Here is a 13,152-nt window from a genome sequence, read left to right as displayed (position 1 = left end):
AAGCAGAAATAGATGTTTCTCTGGAACTCTCTTGCTTTTTCGATGATCCAGCAGATGTTGGCAATTTGATCTCTGGTTCCTCTGCCTTTTCTAAAACCAGCTTGAACATCAGGAAGTTCACGGTTCACATATTGCTGAAGCTTGGCTTGGAGAATTTTGAGCATGACTTTACTAGCGTGTGAGATGAGTGCAATTGTGCGGTAGTTTGAGCATTCTTTGGCATTGCCTTTCTTTGGGATTGGAATGAAAACTGACCTTTTCCAGTCCTGTGGCCACTGCTGAGTTTTCCAAATTTGCTGGCATATTGAGTGCAACACTTTCACAGCATCATCTTTCAGGATTTGGAATAGTTCAACTGGAATTCCATCACCTCCACTAGCTTTGTTCGTAGTGATGCTTTCTAAGGCCCATCTGACTTCACATTCCAGGATGTCTGGCTCTAGGTGAGTGATCACACCATCGTGATTATCTGGGTCGTGAAGATCTTTTTTGTACAGTTCTTCTGTGTATTCTTGCCATCTCTTCTTACTATCTTCTGCTTCTGTTAGGTCCATACCATTTCTGTCCTTTATCGAGCTCATCTTTGCATGAAATGTTCCTTTGGTATCTCTGATTTTCTTGAAGAGATCCCTAGTCTTTCCCATTCTCTTGTTTTCCTCTATTTCTTTGCATTGATTGCTGAAGAAGGCTTTCTTATCTCTTCTTGCTATTCTTTGGAACTCTGCATTCAGATGTTTATATCTTTCCTTTTCTCCTTTGCTTTTTGCTTCTCTTCTTTTCACAGCTATTTGTAAGGCCTCCCCAGACAGCCATTTTGCTTTTTTGCATTTCTTTTCCATGGGGATGGTCTTGATCCCTGTCTCCTATACAATGTCACGAACCTCATTCCATAGTTCATCAGGCACTCTATCTATCAGATCTAGGCCCTTACATCTATTTCTGACTTCCACTGTATAATCATAAGGGATTTGATTTAGGTCATACCTGAATGGTCTAGTGGTTTTCCCTACTTTCTTCAATTTCAGTCTGAATTTGGCAATAAGGAGTTCGTGGTCTGAGCCACAGTCAGCTCCTGGTCTTGTTTTTGCTGACTGTATAGAGCTTCTCCATCTTTGGCTGCAAAGATATAATCAGTCTGATTTCGGTGTTGACCATCTGGTGATGTCCATGTATAGAGTCTTCTCTTGTGTTGTTGGAAGAGGGTGTTTGTTATGACCAGTGAAAGAATCTGTATATTCTAGACATAAATCTGTTGTCAGATACGTGCTTTGCACTATTTTGTCCTAGTCTGCAACTTGTCTTTTCATTCACTTACCAGTATTTTTCATAAAGCACAAATTTTACTTTTGATAAATTTCAATTTATTAACATTTTCCTTTTATGGATTATGCCTTTTTGGCTTCATGTCTAAGAAATCTTTGTCCAGCTCCAGTTGTAAGACTTTCTCTTATGTTTTCTCCTAAATATTTTATAGTTTTACATATTACATTTAGGTTTATGATCTAGTTTGTGTTAATTTTTTTTAATGTGAAGTTTATGTTTTTGTTTTCGGAGCATATCTTATGCTCCCAGTTGTTTTAGGACCATTTGTTTAAATGACTGTTCTTTTTCACTAAATTTCTTTTGTGTCTTTATCAAGAGTCAGTCAGCCGTATTTGACTGTATCGGTTTCTGGACTTCATATTCTCCTTCACTGGTCTATGGGTCTCTCCTTTTACAGTAGTCTTGACCACGCTGCATGGTCGAGATTACTGTAGCTTAAAGTACTAAGAATCTGATAGTGTGATTTCTCCATTTTTATTCTTCCCTTTCAAAATTATCTTGGCTTTTCTATCAGTGTTGCCTTTCTGTATAAAATTTAGAATCAACTTATCTATATAAAAGTGCTGCTGGGATATTGATTGAAATTATATTAAGCCTGTAGATAAACTTGGGGAGAGTTGACATGTTAGTGATGGTGAGTCACGTGACATAGCTCTCCATTTATTCGCATCTTTAGTTTCTTTTATCAGCATCTTGTAGTTTCAGCATGCAGATTCTGTTAAGTATGGTTAGATTTCTAGCTAAGTATTTTCTTGGAGCCTTTATAAATGGTATGGTCTTTCTGATTTTGGTTTCTACTTGTTCATTGCTGGTATATAGAAATCCAGTTGACTTTTGTGTGTTGACCTTGTATCTTATAATGCAAGTTAAGCAGTACTTAGAGGGAAATTTATAGCACTAAATGCTTATATTAGAAGAAGTCTCAAATCTACGACCCTAGCTTCCACTTTAAGAAACTAGAAAAAGAAGAGCAACCCAAAATACAGGCAGAAGGGAAATAACAAAGGTAGAGTGGAAGTCAATGACATTGGAAAGAAAAAATAGTAGAGAAAAGTTTAATTAAACCAAAAGCTGATTCTTTAAGAAGCTCAAAAAAAAAAAAAAAATGTAAACCTCTTTCAAAACTGATAAAGAGAAAAAGAATAAACAAATGACCAATGTCAGGAACAAGAGGAAACACTACAGATCCTACAGATACTAAAAGAATATTATGGACAGTTTATGATGTTAGACAATCTAGATGAACACAGATTTCTTGGAAGATACAAATTATCTCAGTCCCGCAAAAAGAAATGTAAAACCTAAGTAGCCCTATCTATGAGAGAAATTTGTTGTTTAAAATACATATGTATGGTCACATGGTTTTGGACAAAGGTGGAAAAGCAATTTAGTGCGAGGAGAATAATTTTTTTTTTTTAACCGTTGGATATATTTAAAATCTCCAACCCTACTCATACCATCTACCAGATTAATTCATGATGGATTGTAGTGCTAAATGTAAAAACTAAGAAACTAGGGGGAAAAATGGGACAAAATCTTAGCATCTGTGTTCAGCACCGATTTCTCTTACACATGACAACGAAAGTATTCTCTGGTGGCTCAGACAGTAAAGAATCTGCCTGAAATGCAGCAGACCCAGGTTCTAGCCATGGGTTGGGAAGATCCCCTGGAGAAGGGAATGGCAACCCTCTCCAGTGTTCTTGCCTGGAGAATTCCATGGACAGAGGAGCTACCATCCATGGGGCTGCAAAGGGTCAGACACGACTGAGTGACTAACAGTTTGATAAAGGAAACATTTAAAACTCTTCCCCTTTAAAAGTCACTGCTGGGACTTCCCTGGTGGTCCAGTGGTTTAAAATCTGGCTACCAATGCAGAGAACACAGGTTCGATCCCTGGTCCAAGAGGATCCCACATGCCGAGGGACAGCTAAGCCTGAACACCGCAACTACTGAGCCCATGTTCTAGAGCTGGTGCTCTGCAACAAGAGAAGCCACCGCAGTGAGATGCCCGTGCACTGCAGCAGAGAGTAGTCCCCGCTTGCCACAACTAGAGAAAGCCCACATGGAGCAATGAAGGACCCAGCACAGCCAAATAAAGTCTTAAAAAGTCACTGTTGCTAACCATTCCCCCACCCGTATGACTGGGGTGATGCAAATAACCTGTAACCATATTCCTGGGGGTTCCCTGGTGGTGCTAGTGGTAAAGAATCCACCTGCCAATGCAGTACCACAGGAGACTCAGGTTTGATCCCTGGGTTGGGAAGATCCCGCTGGAATAGGAAATGGCAACCTGCTCCGGAATTCTTGCCTGGAAAGTCCTAGGGACAGAGGAGCCTGCCGTGCTACAGTCCGTGAGGCCAAAAAGAGTGGGACATGACTGAGCAATTGAGCACACCGTATTTCCAGGGATAAAGCTGGGAATGGGTTCAACTAGGCTCTCTCTTGCTTCGGTAGGACCTATTCATGTGTGCCCATCCCACCCCTCATCGTAACCTTCTTTTACCTACCTGACACTTCCCCTGGTCAGGCCCCAGCTGGCTACCTGCTCTGTGAAGCTTTCCTTGTCTCCCTCAGGTGGACTAAGGCTGACTGCTTTCTGGCTTCCTCTGGGGTGGTGATGCTCTGGGTACCCACAGCTCTGAAGTCAGCTGAGCACCAGTGAATGCTGGGTAGTCTCTGCTTGGGCAAGAGCTATAGCAGCCTCTGCTCCTCTGGATTTCCCTGATGCAAACACTCCTCCAGAAGCTTTAGGAAAGAACGAAGTGCAGGCATGAGAAGGGAAACTGACCATAGCCTGTATTCCAAAGGCTTCCAAACTTGACCAAACCTAAGGTTATGGTCCTGTCTGAGCCACTAGGAGCTCAGTTCTGAAGTTCCCTTGGACATTTAGAGAGCAATCAGCAGCACCTAGTGCTAGAGAAGCTGAGTCACTTGAGCTCCAAGGCACCAGCTTTGTATCCTTCCTGACTGAGGAGAACAAGCTTAGTTGTCCCCAACCAGCAAAACAGAGAATAAATTCCACGGCCCATCCCAACCAAAGCTCCACTCAATGCAATCTGTCATGCATGCTGGAAGGAGGAAGTGAACTTATTTTCTTATAATGAGAAGGTGGGGGACTTTTAAAATAGTCATATCTTTTTCTTTGGCTTCACCGGGTCTTAGTTGCAGCACGCAGAATCTAGTTCCCTGATCAGGGGTTGAACCCAGGCCCCCTGCATTGGGAGCACATAGTCTTAACCACGGGACCACCAGAAAAGTCCCTAAAATAGTCACATCTTCATTTGGACTTGTCTTGATCGCAATTTATTAAGCCTGAAAAAGTGGACATAAAGGTGGACACTTTCATTAGGATTTAGTTGCCTTTAATCGTACTTGCCCACAGATACACACACGTGTGTACACACACACCTGCCAACATTATTTACCTCTTCAAACATTCCCCATCCTCTGCTGTTAAGATACAGGAAGGCAGGTCATATCAGATTAATTTCAGGGTAACCATTCTAGGGTTATATGTCAAGGGAGAGGGGGTAACAACCCATGAGAGCTGTGAGATTTCTTTGGGCCTCTGTGTTGTCCCTACCCAGCTCTGCCTCTGGCCTGAAGGGCTCAGTGCAGGTGAGGATCCATCCCTCAGAGCAGGAGAACTTGAGGGGTCTATTTGTGTCCTTGGATTGTGACTTGAGAATAACAAAGAGGTAAGGGCCCCTGGGATTCTGTAACAAAACAAGTACAGGATCACTTCCTGTACCCTCACCACAAGGCAGTCACAGTGTTTTTATTGAGTGAAGCCAAGAAGAAGGTGGCATTGTGGGAGCAACGGGGGGTCCAGACAAAGATGGTGACACTCAAAAAGGAGCTGGAACGTGTCCCCACTCTGGTCCAGCCTGGGGGACGCTGCTCGGAAGAGCATGGTCTCCTGGGCTGCAGCCTCAGGACTGGGTCCCACTGGCCCTTCCGCTGTTGTGTCGCATGTTTTGATGAAACAGATCAAGAAGAGTGGCTCAGGCAGAGAACATAACCCAGCAGTAAACTTACTGTGTGAGGGTCAAGGGCATGGGGTTTGTCATCCAACCTGAGTTAACTGCTTCCCCCAGGAACTATCTGGGAGTACGGATGATAACTGTCAATTACAAAGCACTGACTGTTGGCTTCCCTGGTGGCTCAGTTGGCAAAGAATCCATCTGCAATGCAGGAGACACAGGTTCGATCCCTAGGTTGGGAAGACCCCCTGGAGAAGGAAATGGCAACCCACTCCAGTATTCTTACCTAGAGAATCCCATGGACAGAGGAGCCTTTGTGTCCATAGGGTCGCAAAAAGTCAGACACAACATAGCGACTAAACCACCACCACCGTGTACAAGTCTGCAAGGTCTGAGGGTCTGTGCCCTCAATCACATCTTCACTCCAAGCCAGGGGAGGGGTGGTAATGGTATCATTTTCGTCTTCATTTTAAGTTTATGCAAAGTGAGACTCAATGTCAGTGCCAAGCTCATGCAGGGCATGTGGTCAGGTTGGAATCTCTTGACTCTGGAGGTGTTGCTCTGAAGGTACAGCTCTGCTGTACTGCTGTCCAGACATGAGGAAGGTAAGAGGAGGCCCTCCATTGTCTCTCACTTGCACCCAGACTTTTCTGATGCCGCTGGCAACTACTAGCCTTTGGCCTGCGATGTGTCCTCATCCTGGAGAAGGCGATGGCACCCCACTCCAGTACTCTTGCCTGGAGAATCCCATGGACGGAGGAGCCTGGTAGGCTGCAGTCCATGGGGTCGCAAAGAGTTGGACACGACTGAGCGACTTCCCTTTCACTTTTCACTTTCATGCATTGGAGAAGGAAATGGCAACCCACTCCAGTGTTATTGCCTGGAGAATCCCAGGGACGGGGGAGTCTGGTGGGCTGCCGTCTATGGGGTCATACAGAGTCGGACACGACTGAAGCGACTTAGCAGCAGCAGCAGCAGTGTCATCCAAGGCTACTGTAACTTACCCAGACTTCCTGACGCCCCCTAGTGGCCAGGCATGGTATCATGTATCACCCAGGAGGCTGGCAGATGACATACACAGAAGTGCCAGGAAATGAAGTCTTCCTGGGGTGGATTTTGACTAATGGGGAACTGGAGGTAGGAGGGAGCTGCCACCTTCCTGTCTCCCACAGGGGTTTCTGAGGCATCGTTTCTCCACACAGCCCATCTGGAGAAGTCCCACTGCCCAGCCAACTGCCGTGTCTCCACACTGGGTGGGCATGGAGGGGTGGTTGATGCAATCAGGCCCATTTGCCTGACACCTGTCCTGGCTCATGTCCCTTTTGCCAGGTTCCCGGGAGGCCTTGGGACATCTCATGGTGAGGTAGGGGCACAGCGGGTATACACAGCATAGATATCCCCTGACTTGGCGAAGTAAGGGAGCAATAGAGTAGATCAGGGCCAAACACAGTTTCCTTATTTTTATTATTTTCTAAGTGACATGGTAAGGAATCTGCCTGCCAGTGCAGGAGATGCAAGAGATGTGGGTTCGATCCCTGGGTCAGGAAGATCTCCAGGAGTAGGAAATGGCAACCCGCTCCAGTGTTCTTGCTATGGACAGAGGAGTCTGGCAGGTTACAGTCCACGGGGTGGCAAAGAGTCAGACGTGCCTTGAGCATGCACGCAGACACACAGTAGCCCCACGAAGGACCCTTGTAACTTTGGGTGTTGGGATCTCCGTTGGTCAGAGGGAGGATCTAAAAGTCAGATTGTCACACTGGAGCACTGGCTGCACATTGATGAAATACGGTGAAGCAGACCTCCATGTCTGGGTTCTGGACCAGGTCCCTCTGGGGTTGTCCTGCCCAGGACTGAGCCCTGACTCACGATGGGTGAGAGGAGAGCAGAGGGGCTGGGAGAGCTGGGCTCACCTCCGTGTCTGCTATCACTGCTTTCTCCTCGGCCAAGAACTCAGCAAATGAGCTTTCAAAGCAAGCTTTGACAAACACATTCAGCTCTGCCCACAGATGCTGGAGGAAAAGGCTTAGGCCGGTTCACCATGACAGCAAGCCAGCGCTGTGTGTGGTCAGGGGAGTACTGTGCGTGGAGCATGGCCCCACCTGTGAAGCAAGGTACCAGCCTATGGACATCTATGTCTGGATGGATGGGGAAAAGACTCGGGTTAACACTGGCCGTATCTGAGTGACTTCCATCATCTTCCATGCACTTTCTTCATTTTTTTCAAAATTTCTAAGGAGTGCTCTGTCCATTACACAGTGCCTTGCATAACAACTTTCATTTATTCCTAAAAAACCTGCTCACTGAATGAAAAACATTCCTGTTATTTTTAATGGGAAAAACGATGATGTGTTTCGTTACAAACCAACGTTCCCAAATTATTTTCACAGACAGAAAAAATATCCCAAATTATTTTCACAGATAGAAAAATACATCAGTGGAACAAGGAAAAGTTTATGTCAATAATACATGACACCTTGAAAGTCAAAATGCAGTTTCTGTGCATAAACATGTCACAATAATGGTATGTGTGTGAGTATTTTTTTTTTCATCATCATCTCCAAATAATTTTCATTATCAGTTTCTCAGGCTTTTGGGAGCTCTTGATCACCTTACACCCAAATGAGACTTAAAAGTATAGTGCCCTTACTATATATAAAGTTGTGTATGTTAATATATATATCTTTATATCCATATCTATATCTACATCTGTATCTTCATATCTATGGCTGTCTACCTTTAGAACAAAATTAAGGCTAAATACAGGAGGGCTTTCAAAAAAAAGAGAAATTAGTTAGCATGCACTGTACACGTTAGTCTAAAACATTCTATCCATGCAAAGAAAAGTGTTTTAGGACTCATTCAAATACAGAGTGCATTTCAAATTTGTCTCATATGGCATTCTCTGACTGGGAGGGGTTGTGCTGAGTAAACTGGCAAGTATGTCTTTGCCTGGGCTTCCCAGATTTCCCAGGCAAGACAACTGGAGTGGGTTGCCGTTTTCTTCTCTGTTTGATCCCGACCCAGGGATCAAACCCGTGTCTCCCACATTTGCAAGTGGATTCTTTGCCACTGCCTGCAATGCAGGAGACCTGGGTCAGGAAGATACTCTGGAGAAAGAAATGGCAACCCACTCCAATATTCTTGCGTAGAGAATTCCATGGACTAAGAAGCCTGGCAGTCTATAGTCCATGGGGTTGCAAAGAGTCGGACACAACTGAACATCTAACGCTTTCTTTCACTTTTCTTTGCCGCTGAGTCACAAGGGAAGCACAGCTGGAGCACAGGAGCTCTAAAAGTTCCCAAGGGGATTCTAGTTAGGGAACCACGGATGTCTGTAGAGGCAAACATTTAACATTATAAAAGCATTATAATGCTAACATATGCATATAACTATAATGCAAACGTTATAAAGCATGACAAAAGTCATCAAGAATGATGTCACCAGCAGTTCCGTTTAATAAAAACTTAGTGTATGTCTGGAATTATGATGAGTCCTTTACCTGCATTATCCACATTCACCCTCTCAGAGCCCTGCAGGACAGTCATGTCCATTTTCAGTTCAGTCCAGTTGCTTAGTCGTGTCCAACTCTTTGCAACCCCATGGACTGCAGCATGCCAGGCTTCCCTGTCTATCACCAACTCTTGGAGTTTACTCAAACTCATGTCCATTGAGTCGGTGATGCCATCCAACCATCTCATCCTCTGTCATCCCCTTCTCCTGCCTTCAATCTTTCCCAGCATCAGGGTCTTTTCCAATGAGTCAGTTCTTCACATCAGGTGGCCAAAGTATTGGAGTTTCAGCTTCAGCATCAGTCCTTCCAGTGAATATTTAGGACTGATTTCCTTTAGGATTGACTGGTTGGACCTCCTTGCAGTTCAAGGGACTCTCAAGAGTCTTCTCCAACACCATAGTTCAAAAACATCAGTTCTTCAGTGCTCAGCTTTCTTTATAGTCCAACTTTCACATCCATACATGACTACTGGAAAGACCACAGCTTTGACTAGATGGACCTTTGTTGGCAAAGTAATATCTCTGCTTTTTAATATGCAGTCTAGGTTGGGCATAGCTTTTCTTCCAAGAAGCAAATATCTTTTAATTTCACGGCTGCGGTCACTATCTGCAGTGACTTTGGAGCCCCCCCAGAATAAAGTCTCTCTCACTGTTTCCATTGTTTCCCCAGCTATTTGCCATGAAGTGATGGGATCGGATGACATGATCTTAGTTTTCTTAATGTTGAGTTTTAAGTCAACTTTTTCATTCTCCTCTTTCACTTTCATGAAGAGGCTTTTAGTTCTTCTTCACTTTCTGCCATAAAGGTGGTGTTATCTGCATATCTGAGGTTATTGATATTTCTCCCAGCAATCTTGATTCCAGCTTGTGCTTCATCCAGCCTGGCATTTTGCATGATGTACTCTGCATATAAGTTAAATAAGCAGAGTGACAATATGCAGCCTTGATGTACTCCTTTCCCAATTTGGAACCAGTCTGTTGTGCCATGTCCAGTTCTAATTGTTGCTTCTTAACCTGCATACAGATTTCTCAAGAGTCAGGTCAGGTGGTTTGGTATTCCCATCTCTAAGAATTTCCCACAGTTTGTTGTGATCCACACAGTCAAAGGTTTTGGCGTAGTCAATAAAGGAAAAGTAGATGTTTTTCTGGAACTCTCTTGCTTTTCCAATGATCCAGCAGATGTTGGCAATTTGATCTCTGGTTCCTCTGCCTTTTCTAAATCCAGCTTGAACATCTGGAAGTTCACAATTAACGTACTGTTGAAGCCTGGCATCCTGACCTTGTGTCAATGTTATCTCAAAATGCATGTTGTAGGTGAGGGGCCTGGTGCCAGTCTCTGAGTTTTGAGACATTTCCTTTCTCTAATTAGCAGACGGCTAGTAGCTATATAACATCCAGCTAAAGATTAGCAGGGGGGCATTCTTTCTGCCCCCTTCTGATGTCTATGTCAGAAGCTTTCTCTGTGTCTCTTATAGTTTAATAAAACTATTACACAAAAGCTCTGAGTGATCAAGCCTCGTCACTGACCCCGGATTGAATTCCTCTCCTCCAGAAGCCAAGAATCCCGGTGTCTTTCATGGCTCAGCAATAATCTTTCAGCAACCTTTCTGCATATAGGTTAAATATGCCCATTTTACAGAGTAGTAAACAGGCTTAGGGTTAAAAATCGCACAGCAAGTAGATGATGTAGTCACATTCCAGTTCAGGTCTCTGTCCCTAAAGCCCAGGCACATGGTTAATATTTGGTCTCCTGGCTTCCCTGGTGACTCAGACAGTAAAGAATCCACCCTCAATTCCGGAGACCTGGGTTTGATCCCTGGGTTGAGAAGATCCCCTCGAGGAGGCATGGCAACCCTCTTCAGTATTCTTGCCTGAAGAATCCCCAGGAACAGAGGAGCAGTAGTCCATGGGGTCACAAAGAGTCGGACACGACTGAGCAACTAAGCACAGCACATCTTCTATATCCAATAAGGGATTTCCTGGGGGTGATGCCCCTGGAAATTGTTCCAGAGATCAAATGGAGCTGAGAAGGTCAAGGTCACCCATGTTCTGCTGGCAGGAGACGTCTGACCTGGAGGGTGAGACTGAGAATCAGGAAGGCCGAGATCACCTGCGTGCTCAGACTGTCAGCGGCCGGTGTTTAAAGGCCAGAGCAGAGAGTCTCTGGTGTCTACTGCTTATGTCCCAGCATCTGAGCCCACCTGCCACAGCAATCTGGGCTCCTGCAGGCAGCCTGGACACGCCTTGGGGACAGGTAGGGTGTGGAGGCCAGTCCCAAGGTGTCACAGGAACAAGAATGTGAACTTGCAACACATGTTCTTCTGGGAGTGGTATTCCTATGTACCTCAAGGTCAGCGGGAATGCTGGGTCCCCTCACAGAGAAGGCTTTGTGCCCCAGGGATGGGAATCACTTCTTTGCCTCCAAACCTCAGTGCTTCTGATTTTTGCCTCCCCATTTCACAGTAAATCTAGCTCCTAGAGAGTACATACATGGTGCAGGGAAAGTTGGGTCACACTGGAGTTCCCTTTTCTTTGTTGATGGTTCTTTTCTTGAACCTGGACTCTGGAACCCATCTTCTCTTCAATTCCATGACTACTTCCTCATCATCTCCTACTTGGACTTGCCCAGGAGCCCGCTTCCCTCATCAGTCATCCTTTGACTGGTTCTGCCCTGCAGTCACAGGCATTTATGCATAAAATCTCTTGTTGAACATGTGTTTCATGTAAGCTACAGTGGCTACATCAGTAAAGAAAACAAACTAAAATCCTTGTCTTCACAAAGCTTATATGTTATTGAGAGGAACAAAACAATCAGCCAACCAAAGAGGTAAAATTTAAAGTACAAGGTGATAAATACCGTAGAGAAAAAATAAGGCAGGAGGTAGGGTGGTTTTGTGGTTTAATTAGGATGGACAGCCCCCAAAACTAATATTTTTTTGTAAATCAGCTATAGCAATAGTGTAGTGTTAGTTGCTCAGTCGTGTCTGACTTTTGGCAACCCCATGAACTGGGGCCCGCCAGGCTCCTCTGTCCATGGAATTCTCCAGGCAAGAATACTGGAGTGGGTTGCCATTCCCTTACTTCAATAAAACTATTAGGATGTACAGGAAAGGCCTCACCAAGAGGAAACGTTTCAGCCCAAATGAAGGAGGTGAGGGACAGAGCCCGAGGTGTCTGGTCAATGGGCAAGCCAGGTGGAGCGCTCCAGGGTCTGGTTGTGATGTTCTCTTTAGTTTTTACATAAGTATGTCTTGTCTTGACTCTTGCCAGGAACCAGTGTTCCAGGAAACAATCAATTAAGTTCTGTTTGCCAGGACATGGGAGATGCTCCAGGGCTGTGTTTCTCAAACACAATTTGCATCAGAATCACCTAGAGATCTTGATGAAACAGTTTGTTGAGCTTGCCCTTGGGATTTTTCATCAGTAACTCTGAGGTGAGGTCCAAGAAGCTGCATTTCAAACATCGGATGATCCTGATGTTGCTGGAGTGAGGATTATATTTTGAGAAGGTCTGCTCTAAGGCAACTTGCCATCTCCTTCTGGAAGGCTTGGGGTTTGGCCCCAAGCCCAGCCTTGGGGCTTGGCTGACTTCGGTAAACTAAAGACACAGCTTCTACTTATCAACTTATTTGAACCTCAGTAAACCACTGATGGAACATTCTTTTCCATTCTGAAAGCATTTGCCTGGCCAAAAGGGAGATCATTTTATTAAAGACCCTGTCATCCCCAACCTTCCAAACAAATGGCTTAGTGTTGGTTTAAACCTCATTTATTTTACTAAAATATATCCAATGTTAGTAAAATAAACAAGGTTAGGGGCTTCCCTGGTGGCTTAGGTGGTAAAGAATCTGCCTGCAATGCGGGAGACCCAGGTTTGATCCCTGAGTTGGGAAGATCCCTGGAGAAGGAAATGGCAACCCACTCCAGTATTCTTACCGGGAGAATTCCACGGACAGAAAAGCCTGGCAGGCTACCATCCATGGGATCCCAAGAGTTGGACACAACTGAGCAACTAATAAAACAACAACATCCAATATTAACAACGTTCCCTCCTGTCATTTGCTTTAACTCTTCTTCCAGCTGCACATCTTGAGAACAGCAAGCTTGATATTTTTCTCCCTTTGTTGCCTTGTGAGCACAGTTTCTAGGCTCAATCCATGAGAAATTCAACATTCAAAAATTGTAAATTCAACAACAACAAAAAAAGGTAAATTCAACATTCAAAAAAAGATCATGGCATCCAGTCCCATCACTTCATGGCAAATAGATGGGGAAACAATGGAAACAGTGAGAGACTTTATTTTCTTGGGCTCCAAAATCACTGCAGATGGTGAC

Source organism: Bison bison, unplaced genomic scaffold, assembly GCF_000754665.1.
Source record: "Bison bison bison isolate TAMUID 2011002044 unplaced genomic scaffold, Bison_UMD1.0 scf7180017864334, whole genome shotgun sequence".
In the NCBI taxonomy this organism is placed as follows: Eukaryota; Metazoa; Chordata; class Mammalia; order Artiodactyla; family Bovidae; genus Bison; species Bison bison.
This window is presented reverse-complemented; position numbering follows the sequence as displayed.